Source organism: Populus euphratica, unplaced genomic scaffold (assembly GCF_000495115.2).
Source record: "Populus euphratica unplaced genomic scaffold, PopEup_1.0 scaffold3688.1, whole genome shotgun sequence".
Taxonomy (NCBI): domain Eukaryota; kingdom Viridiplantae; phylum Streptophyta; class Magnoliopsida; order Malpighiales; family Salicaceae; genus Populus; species Populus euphratica.
The window spans coordinates 361-10,087 of record NW_011503515.1 but is presented as its reverse complement, the minus strand read 5'-3'; the positions used below and the strand labels follow the sequence as shown (position 1 = coordinate 10,087).

At 33.7% G+C, this 9,727-nt stretch overlaps 1 long non-coding RNA gene across 1 annotated transcript; it reads right to left on the bottom strand.

Moving 5' to 3' along the window:
- Window positions 1-8,711: 8,711 nt before the first annotated feature.
- Window positions 8,712-9,456, bottom strand: LOC105119841 (uncharacterized). Its single transcript, XR_841201.1, has 2 exons — window positions 9,323-9,456; window positions 8,712-9,123 (listed from the first exon to the last, which is right to left on the bottom strand). It is a non-coding gene; the product is annotated as an uncharacterized LOC105119841 (long non-coding RNA).
- Window positions 9,457-9,727: the final 271 nt, after the last annotated feature.

Here is a 9,727-nt window from a genome sequence, read left to right as displayed (position 1 = left end):
AGTTCTTCAAGTCATCAATCAATCCTTTCATGTATGTGATAGACCTGCATTAAAAATAGACATTTACCACAAATTATAGGTATCTTATATTATTAGATACATTATTATAAAACATATTTTAGTTAAGGAGTTATTGATACTTCAAGTGCAAAATGATGATATAAAACCATGATAAAAATGCACTTTTAAGTACTAATCACACCCCTCAACCAGCTTATTACTAGTCCCTAGTAATCAAAGCGTTAAAACAATTTGCAAATTTCACAAAGCAAGGTATTCATCATTTAACTTCCATTAATCTATCCAGATAAACAAACTCTCATTAAATTTATATATCTGCTCAATACCACTTAACAAGATATTAATAAACCTTTCTTTTGTTCTCAATGTATCAACACATAATTATGGGGCTTTTCTTGGATGAAAACAAAATTTTTGTTCTAATGTTTAAGGTTAACTTCCTTGGGCTGGGATTATTATTTTTGTCTTTTTTTTTTTTAAATATATATACATATAATTTAAAAACAGCATGCATCTTTAACCCATGTAACGAGCTTTCAGCTAATGACTCCCAGACCAGTTGGTATTAGGGCATTAGGTGTTAAGACACCCCTACGAGCTTAGTAACTCGGGTTGCAGATACTGATATATAGATAGTGCAATGTTTGATTCCCTTAAGCTTTTCTCCTCAACCCATGTAACAAGCGTTGGGCCAATAGCTCCCAAGTCAGTTGACTTTAGGGTATTAGGTGTTAAAACACCCCTTCGGGCTTAATTGCTTAGGTTAGGGAGGCTACGAAATCAAACTTATCTACATTTTTATTATCATCATTTTTTTTTCTTTTTTTCTTTTTTTTTTCATGTTTTTTTTTAATTATATACAATCCCTTTCCCTTAGTTGTTACCTTTAACAAAAGAACATAAATAATGTAATAATCCAATATGCAACCCACAATCATATGTTAAAGTGTATGTGTGTAAATTAAGGTTTAAAAATACATGTTAAATAAGTATATGAGCATAATTAAGTGGTAACAATACGAGAGTTTGTAAACCTGAATATTTCAGGAAGTATTATAATAGACCTTGTTAAGAATGGTTACTAAGATGCGTCTCAAGAGTCACTTTAACAAAAGAACTCCTTTACTCTGCCATCCTAGTAACAACAATTATGCAAATGCTTTATGAAATGAAAAACAATTTTTTTTTTTATCAACTACTACCCTCTCCCCCCAACCAAAACGAGACATTGTCCTCAATGTTCTAAGGTAGAAAGATAGAGTATAAAAGATATCACCTGAAATAACGAACACTGACAAAACCTGAAACACACTGAAACAAAAATAAGAAATAACAAAACATAATAATAAAACCAAAATACACAAAAATTCACAAATGAAGGCTCAAATCCAATCTAAGCTTTTTACGGCTTCCCGTAGATGACCAATTTATGCGACTCATGGAAGGATCAATCACAGGAATGAAAGATTGTAGTTGGTCAATCAATTGTTCAGCAGTAGTAGCAGAGATTATGATTTGTCGTGCAGAAGATGTTAGAAATTTCTGTTCCACAGCATGATCAAGAAAAGACAACAACTTATCATAATAACCATTAACATTTAACAAACCTATGGGTTTATGGTGAATGTGCAATTGAGCCCAAGAGGAAATATGAAAGATCTCTTCCAATGTGCCTAGACCACCTGGTAAAGCAATGAAAGCATCAGCATGGTTAAACATTGCATTCATTCGAGCCGACATTGTGGAGTCCTGAAGTTCCTCTCCAATTGTTTTTCCAATGATGTCCCCTTGTGCCAAAGCTTCAGGGACGATTCCTAAAACTTGACTACCTCCTAAAAATACAACTATTGACACACCTCCCATTAACCCAAGACTGCCTCCCCCATACACTAAATGAATCTTTCTCTCAGCTAGCACCTGACCAAGATGATTTGCTGATTCTAAAAACTCCTTTTCTTTCCCAGGACTAGATCCACCGAAAACACAAATATTTCTTATTTGATGACCTGAGGAACTTGCCATTTCTACACACTTCTGTATTTGTTAAATGTATGGGTTGAGTAGAAATGAAAGGAAGGAAAAGAGGGTTTTATAGATGAGAAATTAGAAAGGCAATCATAACACCTATATGTAGGCCAGCTGGAGTCTCACACACTCTCTCTCTCTCTCTTTATTTATTTATTTATTTACTTTTGAAAAAAAACATGTGTATGTACAAGTAGTTGTGATTGTGGCTCACATCTTCCCTTGGTTTTACGTCCAAGAACGGCTTAAACGCCCTCTATGGGTCGGGGATAGGCTTCCCATCCAGTTTTCTTAAAAACTGGTAAACAGGGTCTTTTTTAGCCAGATTCCCAAGACTAAGTCGATCATGTTCTTTATCAAATAGTGGCCATAAATCATGAATTGCATGATGCACATCTCCACTAGGATGCGTCTCAAGAGTCAATAGAAGATTATCTAAAGACTCCTTACTCAGGCCATCCTTAATGAATTGTATTTTATCTTCACGGTTTATAGATATCATTCCTAAAGAACGACATTGTGTATTACAAGTCCATCTAGCACATCGATGACAGACATCCAGTCGTTTTGCATGACGCTTCTTTGCAAAAGTGCTTTTACCTGTTCCAGGCATGTGTGAAATGAAGAAGTTAGAGGACTCACCTGATAATCGGACCTTTGCTTCAATCAACCAACGAATATCTTCAGGAATTCCATGATTCATTAATAATCTCAATCTTGCACATCTAGCACGGTAAATTTTTGTAATCGCATTATGAGGCAGAGCGGGAAAATACTTTTTTAATTTTTCAAGATTAGTGTCCATTTTCAAATGAGAATTGGAAGAGAGATTCAAAGAATTGCACAGATATATACACAGATATCAGTAATTGTGGGAAACTGAAAGAACCGACTTAAGTCATGGAGTACCGTTATCCGCCATTTGACCGGGGTGAAGAAACTTGCAAAAATCACTAAAAAAGAAACATAAAAAAGAAAATGTGAGAAAAAAAAAATAATCAACCTTTATCTACAAGATCATTCAAACCAGCTGATTCATTTTCACTAGGAAAATTATTAAAGTAAGCTTTCAAACGATGTCCATTTTCCTTAAAATCATTGTCATTCATTGAATTCTCAATATCACAGGCCCCATAAAGATTGGTCCATCTTAATCTTAGCTCTTTAGGGAATGCATAGAGTTGAGAATCATAAAACAAAACTTTTTGACCAGTGTCAATTTTTTGACAATTTTCACAAGTTTTGCAGAATGCATGTGTGTCCTTGAACATGGTGAGCCAACAAAATCCATTTTGAAAGATTTTTGCAGTAGTCTTTTTTGACGAGAAATAACTTCCACATGCTTCAGAATGACAAAGTTTAATGACACTACTTACCTCATTGTCGGGAATGAATCTTTGAAATATTTGATCAGGACAATATTTGAATAAGTTAGGGTCATCACAATAAAAGCTCTTCACTTCGTTCAAAAACTTTTCTTTGTCTTGAGTACTCCAATCAGTTGGCAAATCTCCTAAAGCAAGAAAATTAATATTTTTATCATACCAAGGCATTGAACTAAGAGAAAGTAAGGATTCGTTAGGAAAGTAATAATCCATTGGTGTGATGTCAGATGTCGAATCTGTTGTCACTGTTGACAAAAGATTGGCATCAATATTTTTTGTGCTTGTTTCATCTGTGATTTCTTCCTCAGAATAAATCATTTGCAAATCTTCAGTTTCATCCAATTCATTTTTACTTAAAGTAGATTCAAATTGATCATAAACTAATTCATCAATATGATCTACTTCTTGTAAATCATTATCATCTCCAGGTTGCTTGCAAATGTTGAAAATATTCATCTCCAATGTCATGTTTCCAAATGATAGCTTCATCAGTCCATTCCTACAATTAATCAATGCGTTAGAGGTTGCAAGAAATGGACGTCCTAAAATAACAGGAAATGAATTACATGCTTCAACAGGTTCTGTGTCCAAGACAATAAAATCCACAGGATAAATGAATTTATCGACTTGTACTAACACATCTTCAATTATTCCTCTAGGCACTTTTACAGATCTATCGACAAGTAAAAGAGATATAGAAGTTGGTTTTAACTCACCTAGATTGAGACTCTGAAAAACTGAATATGGAAGTAAATTCACACTAGCTCCAAGATCAAGTAAGGCTCTTTCAATTTTATGCTCTCCAATAAAGCAAGAAATTGTAGGACAACCAGGGTCTTTATATTTCAAAGCATTATTGTTCTGAAGAATGGCACTTACTTGTTCTGCTAAAAAGACTTTCTTTTTCACATTCAGTTTCCTCTTCACAGTGCATAGATCTTTCAAAAATTTAGCATAGGAAGGAACCTGTTTAATAGCATCCAGCAAAGGTATATTGATCCTTACCTGTTTGAAAATTTCAAAAATTTCAGAGTTGTGATTGACTTTCCTTTGTTTGGTCATGGCTTGAGGAAATGGAAGTGCTGGCGGTGAATCAGTCATTTCTTTGCAATTTTCAGATTCATCCCCTTCCTTACCCTCAGAGATTGACTCATCATCTTTCTCATAAGGTTCAAGAGAGGGTTTTTCAATAACCTTACCACTGCGCAGAGTAGTGACTGATTTGACTTGATCCATGTGTTGGCTTCCGGAACTACTTGCATTTGCATTGTATTGCCCCTTGGGATTTTGTTGTGTTTGAGATGGAAACTTACCTTTCTCTTGGAAACTAAGAGCATATGTTAATTTAGCAAGAGTATCTTTAAAATCTGTCATGTTTTGAACAAGTTGAGTATTAATTGTCTCTTGCTTTTCAATGAATGCATGCAATGTTTCCTCAAGATTTCTTCTAGGAGGTGGAGCATAAGGAGGTGCATATCCATGAGAATTTTGGAAATTGTGGTGTGCTTGAAATGGTGGTTGTGAAGTTTGTGCATTGTTGTTCTCACTCTTCCAATTGAAATTTGGGTGATTTCTCCAACCAGGGTTGTATGTTTGGGAGTATGGGTTATGGTTAGCCCTTTGGAAATTGTTTAAAGCATGGGCTTGTTCATGGAGACATTCTTTAAAAGAAGGCAAGGTTGGACAATCATTGGTTGAGTGTTCATTTGTTTCACAGATTTGACACACAATGTTTTCAACAGATTTTAATTGACCACTCTTTTTCAATTCAAGTGCCTCGACTTTTCTAGCTAAAGATGCAAACTTGGCTTGAAGGTCATGATCTTCCCTAAGGTTGTACATACCTCCATTAGATGTATGAGGTTGAGTTTTACTCGGTGCCTCATAAGTACCCGCAGTGTCCCAATTTTAAGCATTTTCAGCTAACAAGTCTAAGTACTCCATTGCTTCATCAGGGTCTTTATCTTCAAAAATTCCATTGCACATCAATTCAACCATTTGCCTATCTTTAGGTGTTAACCCTTCATAGAAATGTGAAACCAATCTCCATGTTTCAAAACCATGATGGGGGCAAGTACTAAGCAAATCTCGATACCTATCCCAATATTTATAAAATGTTTCTCCTGGTTTTTGAGTGAAAGTGGTGATTTGTCTCTTGAAAGAGTTTGTTCTATGAGATGGGAAAAACTTCTTTAAAAATTGTTGTTGCATTTCATCCCAAGCACGAATATATCCTGGTCTCAAATTTTGAAGCCATGTTTTAGCTTTATCTTTTAATGAAAAAGGAAAAAGCTTTAATCTGATGGTGTTCATGCTACAATTTAAGTTGTTATATGTCTTGCACACCTCCTCAAATTCCCTTAAATGCAAGTATGGATTTTCCAATTCCAAACCATGAAAAGAAGGTAAAAGTTGAATAATACCTGGTTTAAAATTAAAATGAGATGCATCAGGGGGAAAAACTATGCATGATGGTGCACTTGTTCTTGTGGGATTCATGTGGTCTCTAAGTGTTCTAGCACGGTTATTCTCATTATTCTCATTATGAAGTGATTGATTATCTTCTTCGGCCATATTTTCTGAAAATGATGAGGATACCCTACAAAGTCTACCACTTGATGTACGTGACCACACTTTCATGCACATGTAGGAATAAAATAAAAAAGAAGAAGAAAGCAAAAGAAGGAGGAAGAAAACAAAATAAAAAGAAACAAAAGAAAAGAAACAAAGTTATATACAAGAAAAGTGAAAAGAGAAAATAAAATAAATACTATAATTTATACAAGAACTTACCTCCCCGGCAACGGCGCCAAAAACTTGACACGACGAAAAGATTGATGTCTTCTCCCAAGTGCAGGAGTGTCGAAGTAATAAATAACCCGGCAAGACCGGGGTCGAACCACAGGGAGGTTAATTGTACAAATTATAGACAATAATTATAAACAACAATAATAGCAATAACAACAATAGTAATAGTAATAATAATAATAATAATAATAATAATAATAATAATAATAATAATAATAGTAGTAGTAGTAGTACTAATAATAATAATAATAGTAATAATAATAATAAAGAAAGAAAAAAAGAGAAGAAGAAGATGATGATGATGATGATGATGAGAACTTACAGATGAAATATTAATGTAAGGATTAAACAATAATAATAACAAATGTCAAGGTTAGAGGTTCCACTAATGGTATATCAAACAAGTATAGTATAAACTCTTATTATTAAATTGGAAACCACACACAAAGGAGGTTCCAATTAGATTATATATTGTTAACATGAATACATTAGTCATCTTATTCAATTAATGCTAATACTTGTAAATCTCGTCAAGCATTCATGATTATAACTTATGTTAACAACAAATCAAGTTCCTTTCATAGCTCAGGTGTCGGTTATACCATACATTATGGGCTATGAAAGTGCCAAGCATTTGTTGTACCAAGTGTTATACAACATAAATCAAGATTAGTCATTTAACAAGCAAAGTATTAAAGAGTGAACAAGATAACAAATATAAAACTATGTTAGTATCAAACATTAAGGTCCATATTAAGTTTACACTATACTTATTCTTCCACCATTAGTGTAACCTTTTCACCTTGACATAACTAACTTAGCTAGACATAATGAAAGAAAGCAAAATAGATAAACAAAATAAGAACATAAAAGTTAACTAAGTAAAGGAAAGGAAATGAAAGGCATAAACTTAATATTAATGAAAACAAAGCATAAAAAATACAAAGAGAGAAAGGAAGAGCATGATCTTGATCTGGAAACCAAGATGCCTAAATGCATGGCAAATGCCTCCTTTTATAGGCCAAAAATGGGAACTATTGATTTGATGACTAATTGATAAGTGGGTGGCCAACTTTTGACTTGGTGACAATCATTATCTTCTCTTGTCTGCCCAAAACGTCATTGATAACGTCCAAATTAGAGCTAGTTGCAAACATGAAAGTTGTAGGCAATTGTCTCCGCTTTCTTGTGTATGCAAACATGAAAGTTGTAGGCAATTGTCTCAGCTTTCTTGTGTAAAAAATTCAGCTCATTTGAACTTCTAGAACTCCAGATATGGCCAAACTACCGAACAGTGCTCGGGCTGGAAGACAGATTCGGGCTTCTTTGTTGTTGCTACAATTTGGACTTCATAATGGCCTTTTTAGATCTTGGGCTCCATATGAAAGTTGTAGGTCTATGTCTTACCTTTCCATCCATATAAATTGGACCTAAATATGAGATCTGTAGCTCCAAATATGACCCAATTACCGAACATTGTTCCGGTTTGGATTGTACCGACATCTCTTTTCTAAGTTTGGCCATCTCTTTATCCTTGCAATTTAAGTTCTTCAAGTCATCAATCAATCCTTTCATTTATGTGATAGACCTGCATTAAAAATAGACATTTACCACAAATTATAGGTATCTTATATTATTAGATACATTATTATAAAACATATTTTAGTTAAGGAGTTATTGATACTTCAAGTGCAAAATGATGATATAAAACCATGATAAAAATACACTTTTAAGTACTAATCAGTAGGTGAAAGCTAAAAACAATAATTAAACAAAGAACACATAATAATTGTATAAGCAAAAAAAGTTGCAATGTAAGCTCTAAATTCTCAATTTTTATTTTTCTTAAAATAATAATAATCAAGTCAACCTCCTCAAGAGGTTTATAAAGTCTTAAAGAGGATAGAAACTCTATGTTACCTAAGAAATAAAACAAAATTTTAAAATTACAAAGAAAAGAAGCATAAAATTCAAAGATAGCATAAAATTCAATAATAACAAGTAGTATTATAAAAACTATCAAAATCAAGACCCTATAGCAAAATTTATGATATTTAAAAGGGAAAACAGCCTCTAAAGTCTCATGTAAAAACTCGAGTCTCATGTAAAAACTCGAGCACGATCCAATAATCAAATAAAAAATTATAATTTTTTTTTACGTAATGTCACAACTAGATCTCAATTTAGATCTAGATTTATCTTACTAGTTTATAAATATATTTATTATATGTTTGAGGCAAATCTCTATCTAATTGTTGAAGCAAATCACCCTTTATTGTAAACCAAACTATATTAATTACTATATAAAATATTAAAGCAGGGAGATAAGAAATACAGAGCCTATATGATTTGGCAGGAACCGCTGGCTCCACCACTTGAAACGAATCTTAAGAAATTTGCCAGATCACTGATCCAGAACAACTGGAGTAACTGGAAACGCGCCACCAGGATAATTAGCTCCAAACTAGCAACTAAATAGAAAAACCAGTGGTTCAGAAGATTATCATTAGCGTCTTGGGTACTGTCATTGACTCCGATATAGAAAACAAGGTTTGGAACGTGGCACTGCCAATGGTACAGGGCAGTCTCAAATAATCAATTAGATATGAACATGAAGCTCACATTGAGCATGAATACAACGACAATCGATTTTTTTTTACATAAGACAATTCTTTTAGTTTATGTACAGAATGGACATTGGTCCATTCTTTGTTTACAAAAAATCCCATTGCCAATAAACCTTCTCTACAATCCCTCCACCACTCCGCACAGCAAGACGGAGTGTTTCGGAAGCAGGTGGAACCCCCCAAAGATATGGCACTGCCACCGTCATTGTTAGCTTTTCGTGCAATCCACCTTTGATGGCCTTCTCTGCTGTCACAACCTGAAAAGTGAAGATTCATGTGCATTTTCAGATATAGCCAATCCACACATACAAACTCCAGGGATAGGAATCCTATTAAATTATGGCTATACAAATAAAAGCAAGGCAACAAAGATGTCAGACAAATAAAAAATTAAAAGATAGTCCTTTGCAGAGGTAGATATGACCGGAATTTTAAAAAGAAGGGAGTTTGTCAAACCATGATTGAGAATAGTTCCCGTTCAGCTAAACACTAGCCCTATGTGTATCTGAAATAGATTGATAAGTATTAAAGGATGACTATGCTGCTTAGGGAATACACAAAAACACTTCTCCTATATTGAATTAGATCCCCATTACCTGTTGCATCATCCTGCAACCCACTCGCAGAAACTCCAAATGACCCGCGCAAAACATGCTCAAATTAGTTTAACATTCACACAAAACTTAATATGATATTGGCATTCAGCTAAATATAATGAATCCTAATATTGTCAGCTTCGTATATATCAAGTCTAGAGCCAACAATTAGTAGGCCAATAGAAGGGTAGTTGTCTATTTTTTTCTTTTAAAGAGTGTTGGGAAATATGATAACAATTATTTTTTAAAATACTTTATATTTAAA